The 16,277-nt window shown below is 36.8% G+C and overlaps 1 long non-coding RNA gene across 6 annotated transcripts in view; it reads left to right on the forward strand.

Annotated features, from left to right (window-relative positions):
* Positions 1-16,277, forward strand: part of LOC124615961 — a 174,853-nt gene that overhangs the window by 22,833 nt on the left and 135,743 nt on the right. For 4 of the 6 annotated variants that reach the window (XR_006979827.1, XR_006979825.1, XR_006979826.1 and 1 more), the window contains one exon: positions 73-222. This is a non-coding gene — a long non-coding RNA (uncharacterized LOC124615961). Of the gene's footprint in view, positions 1-68; positions 223-16,277 lie in introns of all 6 variants that reach the window. The other 2 variants (XR_006979830.1, XR_006979829.1) reach the window with 2 other exon arrangements.

Consider the following 16,277-nt stretch of genomic DNA (forward strand, 5'->3'; position numbering starts at 1 on the left):
AAATGAGAGCGAAATATGTGACTTATGAATCGTTTTTCATTTGATAATTATTGTGTCTTATTTCTGAGGCAGAAATGAAGAAACAACCAACGCTTTGCATGGACGAGAACAGAAAACTGGCTAAAAAGAATGCATCTGAGTGGTGTACGAAATAGTCTCCCAGTAATGTGTCCTGATTCAGCTCCGTCTTCCACCATGGTACGTTTTACTCAATATGAGGAGGTAATTATACATAATTCTTTCTACAACTTTAAGTTTTAACAGTGTCATGTAGTGAATTAATCGATCACTAGGTCATAAACAGAAGAAAATCTGTAAGTCACAAACTTAGGGTAAATGTACTCATGTGCGCATTCCCAAAAAGAGTGCAGTCTATGTTCCTGACTGTTGGCCGAAGGGATTAGTTTTGCATTTCTGTAGTTGTGTTCAGAGTGGTTGTAGAAACACATCCTAGGTTTTGTGCGAACAAATTCCGTATTCACGAATTAAAAATAACTAAGAATCACATTTGAGAATTTTTTATATAATTATAGTATTCTATTGTAAAACTTGTTTGCAGATTACACAAGCAACAGTCTTTAATTTTTGAATGCATTCAGAAAGGTTGCCTTACAGTCTACCATACTGCATCCCAACTTTTGGAAAATTGATGTGTGCTGCAGTGTGTTGACTTTGCTTTCATATAATTCTCCTACTCTATTGTAAAACTTATTCACAGAATACACGAGCAACAGTCTTAAATTCTTGAATGCATTGTGAAAGGTTGGCTTTAGTCTACCATGCTGCATCCCCATATTTTACAAATGTGATGTGTGCTATTGTCTGTTGACTTAGCTTGGAATAATTGTTAACGCAGAAAAGAGCGCTCAAACAACGTGCAGCTCAATGAGGCCAAACAAAAAACGCAAAAGGAGAAAGCAAACCTAATTTGGGAGCTGCTCTTGGGACGAAGGTGTACACTTGAAGGATGTTTTCTTGGCGCTGTCCTGCTAAACGTCCAATATAAAAATAAATATGCTTGACCATTCCTAATATGGGCTGCGTTTTGTTTTAGGGCGGTGTACAAAAGTCACTCGGACATTAATTGGACTATTTCCATATATTTTCACCAGAACAGGACATTTAGCATTAACACTTGCAGTTACCTTTGGAAAACGAACTAGGAATAAATGGATCCTAGATTCTACAATAGATATAATAATTTTTATTCCAAACACAATCGCGAAGTTCGTAAGCCCAAATGGTAATGTTTTGGTTGTGAAGGTTGTGTCACCAAAAAGAGGAGAAAGAGTCTCAGTTGTTTGAGTAATAAAACCTTTCCATCTTTTCAGAGAACCAACCATAATCTTTCCATGAATGAGGATGAAGCCTGAGCTCTTCAAAGATACTCACAGAACATCTCTCCCGATGGCCTCAGACAATGGTTTCACAAGCTATGATCCGTTCGTCTAAAGCGCTCCTCCGAAAATAGGAAACCAACTAAGAATTACCCAGTCCAATTGATACTGTATAATCATACACCACATTGCACTTTTCAAACTGATCAACATGAAACTTTGATATCCGCAGCACAACCCGCCAGTCCTAAACTTCAGCCCGTAGATCATGGTTTCTTTGAACCACTGAAAACTGCACACACAGTTGAAGGTGAGGGGCCCAGTGGCCGATTGTAAGAGGACCATCGATGGTGATCCAGGTAGAAAATCTCCATGTGTGGGAAGTGAGAACACACAACAACAGTGGTGATTGCAGAAATCCTGAGTTTATCGAAGGCTAAATAAACAATAAAGAGGAGGTGACAAGCCTTCCTATTAGAGCTCCTGACATCCTTTTCAAGTAATTGATGTATTTTGGAGAGAAATACCAACAGATAATAGCAAATACCTGCTGGGACTAAGATAAAATCAACGTGGCGAGGCATCCTTTTCGAGAGCGAATACTACTACTTCTCCTAAAGAGACAGCAGATAGGTTACCTATTTTGTGTCCATGATATGAAGAGGAGTGTAAGTAGTCAATTTTCGAGGACTGGTTCCAGTTCGTTAAGTATGGGACGAACAATGGTCTTTATGAAAGGATAGTATTTAGTTCACTTGTAACGTTTCCTAAATGCGTAATTTTTTTGTGTGTTTTGCGTACTCTTAAGCGCAGGTGAAAAAAGAATGCGCATTACCCATCTTTTTGAATTTTTTCAGATGTTAAATGAAAGTGATACCTCTCTACAGCTGTTGCTTCTTGAACATGTAGGTATTGTGTTATTTAAAATGGACAGAAATTGATTTTATTTTCGTATGTATAATAACACAGTTATCTGAGGTTATTCATTAAATGTGCACGTGTAGGCATATTTCCTCTGTGTATTTAGTTTAGCGTAGATATTTATTGTTTTGTTTCCTCTCCGATGCGAGTCTCGCCTTTTGGTTCTATCATTTTATGCAAAACTTGATACGCATTTAAGTTCAAGAATCAATATGGTCCACTTTTCTGTAGAAAGAGTATGGTGATTATTCCAAAAGTATTCAGGGTGATGTGTAACGGTTTGGTGTTGCTAAAACTTAACTCTTGTTATTACAACACAAAAAAACATGAAATTATCATAGTGCCACAATTGTATCCATTACCTAAACATTTATGCACCTTTAGCGTGTAGAAGTAGGTTACTAGAATAACAGTTGTGTTAATTAAATAGTGAAGTTTAGGTAATACAATGCAAAAGTATCTAAGAGTCACTCCCTCTGAAACATTATATCATTGTTCGTGCAAGGCTGTGAACCTAGCCCCAGACACCGAGTATGGCGCAGTAGTAAAGCAATCTAACCTCAGGGCTAAGATTTCAGAGATGAAGACGTTAAAACCTATGCAAAATGTTACGAATTGCTTGGATGCTCGGAAGTAACAGAGCTGACTTTTGAATTAGAATATTGACTCCAAATCTTAAACTTTTTTGTACAAAAGTACGTTCAAATTAGGCCTAACATGCTGAATTTGTTTAGTAATAAGGTGTTTGTCGTCTGTTGCCAGATAACCTGAATGTTTAGAGGTTGTGTGCAGAAAGCAATAACTTACCATCGCGAAGTCGTCTTTGCCAGCCTTAAACTGAAAACTGAATCAGTGATGCATTATGTAAATTGCAGCATAGTTCTTACAGAATATATATATATATATATATATATATATATATATATATATATATGCACATACATACTCTAGACATGTGTAGTGTAGCCCTCGTAAAAACTGCGGTACAAGTGACTGGAACACCTTTTATATGAACCACAGAGTTAAGAGAGAGACAGTGGAATATCTGGACAAAGGAAATGTATAGTATAAGTTTATTAAACACAATATAGTGAGGTATGAAAGGTATAAGAGAAATTTCCAAAGCAAGAACATATGCTGTAACTAGTATCATGTATGAATAAATCTGATATAGGAAGTCAGCTGTTAAGGATCACAACAAACTTGAGATTAGAAGAATCTGTACAGTCATCTAGGCAACAAATATCCGATATCACCCCAGTTTGAGGAATCTAAAAATCATACTCCATAGAAACCTCCATTGGAAGAGACACTATGACACAATGATTTAGAAACCAATTATTGATTCCTCACACAACGGCAAAAACTCCAATAACATTCATGAACTAATCATTTACATTTCTCATTGAATTTCCACATTTTAACCGAAGACCATAACCGTTTCAGAAGTCTCAACTTGAAGACGCCCTAATAGATACACATTGAGATAGACACAGAAGAGGAGTAGTAAGGAGTACATAAATCGAAATATGAAGTGATACTTTAAACAGCTGGGGTCCTTGGGCTTGCAACATCAATGATATACAAGTCTTGTATGTCCTCTTGAAGCTTAATATGGTGTCCTAACTTCATATGAGATGCAGAAATTCATTGTTGCAAGTTAATCATACTAAACCTTTGGTAGTAGAATAACCATCACATTATAAAGTCTGGACCCCTACATCAATGAAAAAATGTGGCAAACTGTAACTAACTAACAACATTCTAAAAACAGGACAATAATCTCAACAAGCAGCTAAGTAAATCTCTAATCAGACTATAAAATCGAAGAAAAACTTCAAATACGAATTTCATTCAAAGCACTATTTTGTCTACAGATGTCTTTTTTTCATGATGTCGATAAATTACCTTTTCAAATTTATTGTCATCTGCCTTTAGAAACAGGAAGCCCAAAAATGAATGTTCCTTTGTCGTGCTACTTTATTACTTATCTGTTACCAAAACTAATATTAAATATCTGTTCCTAGCTCTGCTTCATTTATTTTCATTATTTTGTTGTGCTGAAATATTTGAATATTAGATATGCAGTCTGTATTTTTGATGTCTGATGCTAATTGAATTAAAAAATTAGTGAGTGTAATAATTGCTAATGCGATAGATACTCTTGCATGAATCGCAAATCATGTCGTTGTCTTGATACACCATACCTTTCTTTAATGGAAATAATCAAGGACAATAATCTCAACATGCAGCTAAGTAAATCTCTAATCAGACTATAAAATCGAAGAAAAACTTCAAATACGAATTTCATTCAAAGCACTATTTTATCTACAGATGTCTTTTCCTCATGATGTCGATAAATTACCTTTTCAAATTTATTGTCATCTGCCTTTAGAAACAGGAAGCCCAAAAATGAATGTTCCTTTGTCATGCTACTTTATTACTTATCTGTTACCAAAACTATTATTAAATATCTGTTCCTAGCTCTGCTTCATTTATTTTCATTATTTGGTTGTGCTGAAATATTTGAATATTAGATGTGTAGTCTGTATTTTTGATGTCTGATGCTAATTGAATTACAAAATTAGTGAGTGTAATTTCTAGTATTTCCGGTTACACAGCATTGAAGACAGATCTGTCTGTACCAAGACACTGTCAAACAGTGTTAATCATAAGGCAGACCCAACTCCAATGATATAAAAATAAATCTACCATATATACTTAATGATTGGTACCTTTTTATTTATAACCAACTTTCTGTTACCTTGAAAGTAATTGTTTTAATTAATTTAGTTACTTCTTTATAGAAGACCGTTTCACAACAGAAGTGACTATGCATGTAAATGAGTGACATAGCTTCTAGTGCTGAAAATAATTCTGTTATGTCTATAGTTTGATCTGACATTAATTTCTAACTATGTGTCAGTTCTCTAGTTCTATGCAACTTTGTTACTTTCCCCCAAAATATTCCATTTTACTTTTATTTGTTCAAGTCTTTTAAGGTTGTTTGTATTTGTTGCGCAATGTATTTTCATTTTTCTCCTAATGCTTTCTATTAGGCAACCAGGAGATGAAAGTGGTTACTTGATGTAGTTGGTACTAGCATACACTGAAGGTGTTTACTTACAGTATGACAAAAAGTGTCAGTTAAACAGCTTTAGAGAAGATACGATTAACTTTAAAAACCTGAAACAAAACAGTGAGTGATAAATACGAAATACAGAATCGTAGCCTTTAGTTTATGTGGCTGAACTTTCAAAGATGACAGTGTACACTTGGTAGTGAACTTGATTTTCCTGTACTGTACTGACTGTCCTTTATTTACATAGTAACAGTAATTCCAGCGATAGACAAGCCACTGCTATAAAACCAGTTTCTGCAAAATCATCAAAAAGTTATATTTATCTGGCAGTAATGAAATAGTTACTGAAGCACCAGTGTATCCAGGCTAAATGCAGAGAGTATGCTACAACAATATGGAATTTCTGAATGAAAAGGTGCAAAATACTATTTTATATTTGAACAACACATTAATCTTCAGAAACTTTTATGTAAGTAAGCCTACTCATCATCATCATCTCAGCCTGTGGAGTCAGCGTTGCTTTACTGAATCCTTCTCTTTCATAAATGCCTATCCAGTGCTTCTTCTCTGAGCCATCCTTTCTCCCGTAGGTCACCTGCTACCTTGTCTTTCCACCTCAGTTTCGGTCTTCCTCTTCTCCTTGAGCCTTCGATTTCTAGGTCTTCAAATGTTCCTCCCACGTAGTACTCCACTTTTCTCTGCACATGTACATAAGATCTTAGCCTGTTTTTCTTGTATCTTCTTCCTATGGGCCCCAGTTTCACTGTTCCCCTGACGTACTCATTCCTTAGTCTATCCTTTCGTGTCACCCCACTCATCCACCTTAACATTCTCGTTTCTGTCACGTCCATCTTTTTCTCTTGGGCTTTTGTAATAGGCCAAGTTCCTGTGCAATACAGCATCGCACGCCTCGCCACAGACTTTCAAAGCTTTCCTTTCATTCTGGAGCTAACCTTCTTATAACGCAGTACTTCGCTCTGTTTCCTCCACTTCATTCATCCACTATTTATCTTTTGTTGTGTTTCGGCCTCCAGTCCTCCATCACTTTGCATGTAAGAGCCTAGATATTTAAATTTCTTGACCAGCATCAGTTGTTCTCCTTGCAGTTTAATATATAGATCTTTGGCATCCTTTGTACATGTACACTCAATTTTTACCCTGCAAATGCTCATTCCTCCTTCCTCTAGAGCTTTTCTCCACTGTTCAAGCTTTTCTTGAAGTGCCTCGAGGGTGGGTTCACAGATTACAACATAATTGGTAAACACTATGCTCCAAGGTGCCTCTTTTCTCACATCTTTGACTAGTACATCCATGACAAGGTCAAAGAGGTAAGGGTTGAGAGCGGATCTCTGATGTGGTCCTACACTCACTGGAAATGCCTTTGCAGCGACTGCACTGCTCCTGACTTGTGTCATTGCACTTTCATACATGTCATCTACTACCCTGATAAATTTTTCTGAAAGGAATTTACTTCCCACACATCTCCATATCTCTTGCCTCAGCACTCTGTCATATGCCATCTCAAGATTGATAAAGGCTGTATGCTGTTTGGCTTGTACTTCTCTGTGGTTCTCTTTAGTGCAAATATTGCGCCGGTTGTTCCTCTTGCCGACATAAATCCATACTGTTCTTCACATACTTAGTTTATAGATGCAACCTTTTCTCAGTTATTCTTTCCAAGAACTTCATTATGTAGGACATCAGTTTTTATCCCTTTGTGATTGCCCTTTCCCCTTATATATGGGGACCAGCATACTGCTTCTCCACATAGGCGTCATTCTTTCTCCTTTCCAGATCTTCTGCATTAGATCCCCGATAATATCAGGTTCCTGTTCTCCCCGATTTTTCCATGCTTCTATTGGGATTCGGTCTGTCCCTACGGCCTTCTCAGTTTTCATTCTCTTCTTAGCGTGTTCGACTTCTTCCCTACTTATACTTTGGGTCATTCATTTATATCTCCATCCTCGTACTTCTCTCATACATTTTCCTCATTCAATAGCCTTTCAAAGCTCTCCCACCACCTATTCAGGATTTTCTCAAGGTCGTATAATACTACACCTGCTTCATCCTTTGTCTGCCTCATTGATGTTGCGTCCTTCTTCGCCTTATCTCTTGCTTTAGCAATCCGTAGGAGTTTCCTGCCGTCCTTTCTTCTTTCCAGCTCTTCATGCCCCTCTTCTATTGCTCAGCTTTTGCTTTTGCCACTGCTCTTTTTACCATCACTTTTTGTCACCTCTTTTTGCGGTCTTGTAGGCCTCCCTATTCTCCTGTCTTCCTATAAATTACTATTAACATTTAATAACACCTGTTGCTTGCAACATAGGTTATAACTTGTCAAAAATTGCCAGTGAAGTGTGAAAGGACAGTTAGATGTGGGCAGTAAAAGGCTTTTGAAATCCAGTCTGATACAGTAATACACTTATACAGATGAATTCACTTGGTTGTCTAAGTAGTGCTTGCAACTCTATATTAACTAATCTGATATTCTTTTGGGTTCACAATGAGTAACAGATACTGAATTGATGCTTTGGCTTAAATATTTGCTAAATAAAATTGTGTTATAATTGCTTTATGAGTGTAGAATGGTTTACTGGATATAGCAAATGCTGCTATTAAAACACAATGAAGAATGTCAACAGCAGTACCGTTTGAGCAGAAATTTTCAAATGAGTTGTAATTTATTAATGAATTAGGATATGTTTTTCTAGGAAAACATCAGCACAATCATGGAGTGTAAGTCATGAAGTAGGTATGAGAAATTAACAGAGAACTGATCCCTGCAAGTACCAAAGCATTTTTCACAACCTGACTTACAAAGAGGGATAAAATTTAAATACGAGAAAATGCTTTAATGTTCTTGAATTGTGTTAACATACCAACAACATACTTTTGAAAGAGGTACTGACGTATAAGTAAGATCCAGAACCTGAAAATTCCTTTTAGCACACACTTAGCAATATTAATGCACTTCCAGTAATATGTATTACCGACTTCATGACCACCAGAAAGAAAAACGTTCATAAAAACGCAGATTTAGTTCATTGGTGACTTGTACTCTCGACATATATTTTAAAGAGGTTTTGGTGTGTAAATAAGGACCTGAACCTCTAAATGTTGAATACAACATTCACTGGGGAAAGAGAAAGCTGCTCATGCGTCTTACATTTGTTAATTTCAATTGAAAAATGTACAAAATACATGTAATCTGATAGAAGAATTCATTTGAAGAATTAAATCCTTTTTTTCTATGTTTTAAAATGTAAAGTAACTGACTAGTTTACAAATTTTTCGAGAGGTGGGCATCAAGTTCCTCGCTCCCCCCCCCCCCCCCCCCCCTCCTTCCCTCCTCACCACAACCTTTCGTATTGCGAGGGTAATTTATGATATTTATATAGAGACTGTGTTGGAAGATAGATATAGATATACAGAAGTGTAATGGCTGTAAGCAGTACAATAAATTTAACAGCAGGGGGAAAATGTTGCCTTCAGTTAAGTTTTCTACCTCCATAAATGTTCAATTTCGTTTCCTTTGCATATCATACCTTCGTAGAGCTTTATATTTCTACTGAAATTACATAGACAAGTACTTAAGCAGAGATTCTGTGACACAAATTTATCATCTGAAAGCATAGAAGGACAAATGAAGGACATGTAATATGAGTCCTTGAGTAAGGTGCTACAGTAATGTCTCATATTCAGTCCATATCTGAATTTCTTTTCCTACTTTTTACACAGAGTTGATAAATTTTTAGAATTAAACTGGCTACAAAATAAAGGTGTGATACACACTGTAGCTCTATGGTCTTAAATCATGAAACTGAGAAAATATATTTCGTGCAAACTGGGGATATCAACCCAAGTAGCTAATTTTCTTCTCATGGAAGTGGATACATCAAGAAGTAAATAAATTTCAAATATTGTAACAATGTTCTTCAACGTAGTGACTGAAAGTGCAGGAGGAGTAATCCTCAGTCTTCAGCCATGGGGAATCCAGTCTTCATACCTCATAGCATTATTAATAACTCACATTATGGCAGAGATGGAATTATTTAGTATTCGTACTCATAATAAATGACATGTACTCATTACAACCTGGACAAGCTTATCAGCACAAAAATTTAAAATATTAGAAAATCTCATACGTTTGCTGGGCTTGTGTTATGTCATAAGAACTGTTAAAAATTGACTCGCTTTGGATGCTCAGTTATTTGACAATTATAGATGACATACTGTAAGTGTACCAGTTATATTGTGGCAGCAATTGATGTAGTGAAATATGAAATCTGTTCGAAATATTGATTCACAATGGTGTAATTGGTACTATGTTCTTGATTATCGTTTCCACCGCAACATGACCGCAAAAACACACGCACATTTATTGTAGTTTTCTTTTGTGGCATTAATAAATACTTGTTTTTCCTAGAACCACACTGCTGAGCCCTTATAAATAAGAAACAGCATTCCACAGTTATGGCTTAAATGTGAACATACGATTTCGTAGCACACCCAGCATCAAAGACACCAGAGTAGAATTCTCGGGTTTCGCTGTGAAAATACCATTCTTCTGGCGGAAAATTGAGATAATGATTATTGCAAGTGGAATTTCAGTTCTTTATCGTACGCACAAGCAATGAAATGACGGTATGTCATATTTTGGGATCAGTGAATATCGAAACACTTCAGCTATTTCCGGATTTCATGTCCAAACCATTATAAGCTCCCTGTATCACAAACTTAAAAACACATCTTATCTAAGAATTTGAATACTTAGCATCACGCAAATTTGAAAATTGCTGACTGAAGATACATCCTAACAATCTAATGGTTAAACTTAATTAGGATTTACCTGAAGTTAATGTGCAACACACCATCGCAACAACAGAACATCCAGTGCATTCACAAGCGAGACCCCCCATTACCAGAAGAATTAGCACAAGTGAAACTTGAATATCAGGATGATTAATCTTGAAATACATAGTCGTTATAAAAGCGGCTGGTTCAGTCGAACTTGGCGTCTTTGTGAGGTCTATAGATCTTTAAAGAGTGTCACAGCACCAGACCGCTAATGCACTACCTCATTTACAAGATTTCTGCTGCCATCTCTCCAACAGAAATATATTTTCTGAAAGGAATCTTATTCGAGGTTATCACCACATTCCTGTCGCGACAGAAGAGGTGCCTAAAATTGTTGTAATTACGCCACTTGGACTTGTCGAATTTTTTGAGTAATTATTTGGTCCCTGGAATGCAACACAAACATTCCACCGATTTGTTAATGGCGTTTCGAATGAATTGCCTTTTTATTCGTTTTAAGATGACATTCTCGTGCCTTTAGCATCCGACGAAGTACACACATCGCAACAATATGCTCTTCATTTGCTGGACAAGTTCACTTTAACATTAACGTGAGAAGAGCATTTTGGAGAGAGTTATTCTTGGGTTTTCGTGTGTCACATCAAATAATTTCAGGACTTGAAGAGAAAGTGGCAATGATCAAAGACTTTAATCGTTGTAAAACAGTATCAGAAATATGTCTTTTTTACTGACTGGATATGTTCTATGTGAGGTAATTACCACATACTGCTTTGATAACTTTGTGCAGGAATACCAATAGGAAGGATAATCAGCTTGTTACAAGGACCGCCTAAAAGCAAAAATTTTAATACATACAACCATTGAGTGGGACCTTTTCCTTCTTCTCAGAGCTTCTCCTATATTTCATTAATGATCGATACGTTTACTCGCTGGACAGAGGCAGTACCTCTGAAGGACATCTCTGCAGGAAGTGTTGTCAGCACTCTTCTAATATTGTGGACTGCCGATTTTCGAGTCCCAGAAATCGTCACCACCGAGGGAGGACGGCACTTTGATTTTCAGTTGTTCGAACACCTCAGGAAGGCCGTAGGTACACACCATATCAAATCCACTGGATATAATATGGCATCGAAAGGTAAAGTCGAATGGTAGCATCTTTAAATCAAGACAGCATTAAGTGCTCGACTATCGAATGACTTGTTCCAGAATTTCCAACCATTTTAAGCGTCCTTCATGCTTATGTAATTACTAAATACAATACCATCACTGCATAAATGACTTACTGCATGACGACTAGACTTCCAACTGATTTCTTTCATGGAACGCCAGTGGCGTGAGACATTTTAACTTTCATTTTTAAGACAGAGCGGCACATGAATGACGTCAGTTACATCAATAAATGTTCTACGCCATGCAGTAACATCTGCCTTGATGTATCCTGAACTCATCACCTCTTCATATCAGTCCATAAAGCATCATGCAATGGCGAAACCTTTCCAATGTACCAACGATGGACCACATCTGGTACATTTACGCTCTGAAGAAGACTTTGTTAATGAAACGCCCCATAGCCAGAAGATCCCTGCAGTTGCAGACCTGAGCCAGCCATCCTGCTAAAGAATATGCATCCAAGGTTAACAACCGCAAATTCAAGTAGAAAACTAGCTCCAGTAATAGAATCTCCAAAGTGCATCAGTCAATCCCATGAGCTACACATTCTCCTTGTGCAACGCACTTCTAAGATATATACGACAGCATCATCGATGAGGCAGGAGTGGCATGTTACCCTAACTTGACGCACTGAAATGTGAACTCTGTAGTGCTGATGCACAATGGAATAAATAGTCATATTTACGTAAATCTTTCCCACTGCAACATGTCTGTGTAAAATATAAGTGCTTCAGATATAGTTTTCTTTTGTGTTGCTAAACAAACAGTTATTTTAACTAGAACCACGAAAATGTACGTTGACGTTGATTCATATTCTAAACCATAATGTGTATAGCGGAAGGAATATAATGATGTACTGTACGATACCACGATAACACACAGATGTATCCTACAGATCCTCAACTAGTCTCCAAAGTGCCTGCTGCCGTCGTCAAGACTGCTATAAAATTGCTCCTAACATGGAGCAGTGCATCTAGAAGGCAACAGCTGACTCTAGTGTTGAAAACGTATTGATGATATCACTGCACTCTGTTCAAATGGTTCAAATGGCTCTGAGCACTATGGGACCTAATGTCTGAGGTTATCAGTCCCCTAGAACTTAGAACTACTTAAACCTAACTAACCTAAGGATATCACACACATCCAAGCCCGAGACAGGATTCGAACCTGCGACCATAGCGGTCGCGCGGTTCCAGACTGAAGCGCCTAGAACCGTTCGGACACACCGGCCGGACTACACTCTGTGTACCACTAATTATAGTATATAACTCACGTTCATCGCCTAGTATTGCAAATAAAAACATTAAATAACTGAAAAAAAACGAGCTGGAAATAAATCTTGTGAGCCGCTAGAACTTCTCAGAGTATCACTTGGAAATGGTGACAGTGAAACACCCATTTCTAGGTGCACACGTAACCATTACTGTTTTATTTGTACTGTATTTTTTAAGTTATATTTCTCTCAATTTGTGTTCACTCCGATTGATAACTGATTCCGATTACATTTCTGCTGGCTATTTTTCCGCAAAATTATCTTCAAATCTTTCAAGATGAGGTACTGCTTCTTTCCTTAATAACATGATCATGGTAGTTTTTACGTCATTAGATGCTTATTCATTGAAGGAGCTTCAAATTTTTCTAATTTCTCTTTTCATTGTTTCCCTCAGTATAACTCTGATGTTTTATAATATTTAAATGCACTTTACTAATCCTGTGGACTTTTCTTGTTCCATATTGCATTGACAAAATCTAGTGATTTGCAGTGTATAGTAGCAATATATGATTGTTAGATTATTTCAATAAATATGTGAAGAACGATAGTGGACGCTTTGTCTGTTACATAGCAATACCAGTGGAGAAACGCAACGTTGCCTACTTATTTATCTACAGCTGTGTATCCACGTCCATACCACGTAGCTTCTGTCATTTTCCCCAATGTTTATAATGTCGTATCTCTCGAACTATGTGTTGTGCAATGATATAATTTTATAGAGACATTCTATGCGATGTGTGGATACTATCTGAAAAGTATGCTGCGAATGGAATTAGTAGCAACAAAGTAATAATTTTAAGCGACGTTCACAATGTAGCAGTGATTCACACTTCTCACTGTGTACGACGTTATATCTCCTGAACTATGAGTTATACAAGGATGCATACAACAGCATATGTCGACACTGTCTGCAAAAATCTTTGCGAAAAACTTAGTAACAAAAATGTAATAAAATTAAACCTAATGCATGATGTGGCATTTTTTCACGGATTTCATTGTTTATCACATCACATCTCCCGAACTCTGTATATTACAACGATATAATTTTCCACGTCGATTCATCAGTTTACTTGCGTACTGTCTATGAACTGTGTCGTCCATTCAATTAGTAGTAAAAAAATAATAAATTATGTTGCCATGCCTCATACGGTACTTTTACTGCATGAAAAGCGAAAAAGTAGTATATGATGAACATTTTCCCTTTCATTATTTATAGGGACTGTCAGCGAGAAAAAAAAAATTGTGAAGATTTCAAATTTCTCAAGCCGCTAAGTGCTCTCATTCTCAGATACTATATGAATAAAGTCAGGGAATTCACGCGTCACGAGTTACACTTCTTTTTCATCCTACGTCCCTCGCCTTTCACAGGTAGGTGGTAGCTACCCCCACAGTGACTGTTGCCTTACATTAAGGTATATGTGTACCAAATTTGGTTGAATTCGGTCCGGTTGGGACGAGATGTGGAAAATACACACACAAATACATTATGTATGGATTACGATTACTCCTACTTTACGTTTGGGCATTGTCTAAAATGTAAATCAAATCAACTTTCTACTAACAAATACATTAAGTGCATTTTACGCACTTCTCACACTTTATTTTCGATTTATATTCAGTCACTCTGTCACTTTCACAGCTCATACTTCAATGTTTGGTTCTATTCACACACTGTACCACTTTTTCAATGCCTCCCTTCACTACTGATAAGTAACTTACGTTCGAACCCATGATGGGTCTTCCTTTATATATCCCACCAATGGGTAGCCCCACCAGTGTCGAGTTCCGGAACATACCAGAAAGGTTTCCGATGGCCCGCAGTGAACCAGAACATTAAAAAAATCGAGGGTGGTCTGGAATTTTTCACAATAGTCTGGGATGTTCCAGGCTCTGTGCAAACATTCTGGAATCTTCTCAAATGTTCCACCTATTCCACAACATTTCAGTACTTCCAGGATCATTGTGGAAAATTCGGGAACATTCTGGAATGTTTTGGAATGCTTTCGAATACTCTGTAATATTCTATAATGCTCTCGAATACTCTATAATATTCTACAGTGCTCTCGAATAGTCTAGAATATTCTGGAATGTTTTAAAAATTTCTAGCCCAGCCCTTTTAGCTTGAAAATCACATTATACAGGTACAAACGGGAACCTTCTTCATGATGGAGGATAGAGGGCTACCACACCATATAACTCCCTTTATCGTATAGGGGCTCGTTTCTGGGATTTAGTGGCACGCACATTGTACACTTATGTTTACAATACCTATTGATTTGGATTTAATTTTGTAAATCATATTTTATATAGAGATCTGTATAGTTATTTTTTGTAAGTAAGATGTTAACAATAGCGTAACTTCAAAACTTAATAATTGGTAGATTACTTGTCTCTTTGAAGAACTATGTCCCATGAACAGCTTGGTATAATTAAAGTCTGTTACTGCAGTTACTGATAATAATTTTAGAATGGAGTACTTGAGACTGCATAACATGGTCTTGTTTAACGCTTTTTCAGAGAATAAAAGTAATAGATGCATTTTAAGCTAAACTTGGAGATCCTTACTCCGTTAGCTCATTTTTCTTTGGTTCAACATGTCTTCAGGTATGAGCTCATTGTCTGTTAAAATACTAGCTCAATCAGCTTTCAGTGACGGAAAGCTTTTCTGCTGCTAAGTTGTCAGGAGGATCTTAACGCTTATGACTACGAAAAATCAAAATTAATCTCACTCTACTTGTATTCGGATTCAACTTGTTACTGACAGTTTGCTGGCGCACTTGGTTGGTTTTGTCTATACACAAACGTTAAACCTTATTAATTTTGGAGTGCCTACATCGGGTTTTCTAAGACCTATCGTCTATGATCCACTATTTACATATTTTTTCTTCATATCTGGACGTAATTTATTCATTTAAGATGATCATTCTCAGTCGTCCTTCCATACAAGGTAACCTGAAGGGTACAAACGAAAATAAATGAATACATGGGAGAGGCTATATGGAGATGCTTGCACGTTAACAAAGTTTTATTTCAACAACGTGTTTCATATGACTGACACCAGTCTGTAACACTCTCAAAAGCTGGAACAGATATCATCTCTCTATTAGTCACTGTGTTAGTTCAACGGAAGCATGAGAAACAGGCCATCAGTGGAACGAAGAAATTGTTGTAGTACGTATACTGCCAACTTTTCCTAAGTTAAAGATCTCAGGCCAATCCATTTCTCTGAAACATTACATCTGTGTTGCGCTCATGTAAGTGTTGCTTACATCCTGTGACATGCAGTTGTATCAAAGGACCAGTATTGATAACATTACTTGTTACATCTCTGGCAAAACACACAACCTTTTTCAGGACATATTCGACTCAAAACTTTTCGTTTCTAACTTGACTCTATGAATGCACAATCATCGTTATATCAAAGTGACACTTACTGATTGAACATTTATATGGCGCACTTCCATTCCTGCTCATAAAGGCACTCATACTCGAGTACATCTTCATAGATTAGTAAACACGATAACATGGGACAAACAGGTGGATTGTACAGAAAGCCACTCATAACATACTGAAAAGCTCTCGCTTGTGTAGATGAGAATAAAAAATTATAGACAACATGCTGTAATAAAAAATTAATGAAGTACTACAATCTTTAGTGCAGCCAAATTTCTTCTTCTAT

The sequence above is a fragment of the Schistocerca americana genome, chromosome 5, assembly GCF_021461395.2.
Source record: "Schistocerca americana isolate TAMUIC-IGC-003095 chromosome 5, iqSchAmer2.1, whole genome shotgun sequence".
Taxonomy (NCBI): Eukaryota; Metazoa; Arthropoda; class Insecta; order Orthoptera; family Acrididae; genus Schistocerca; species Schistocerca americana.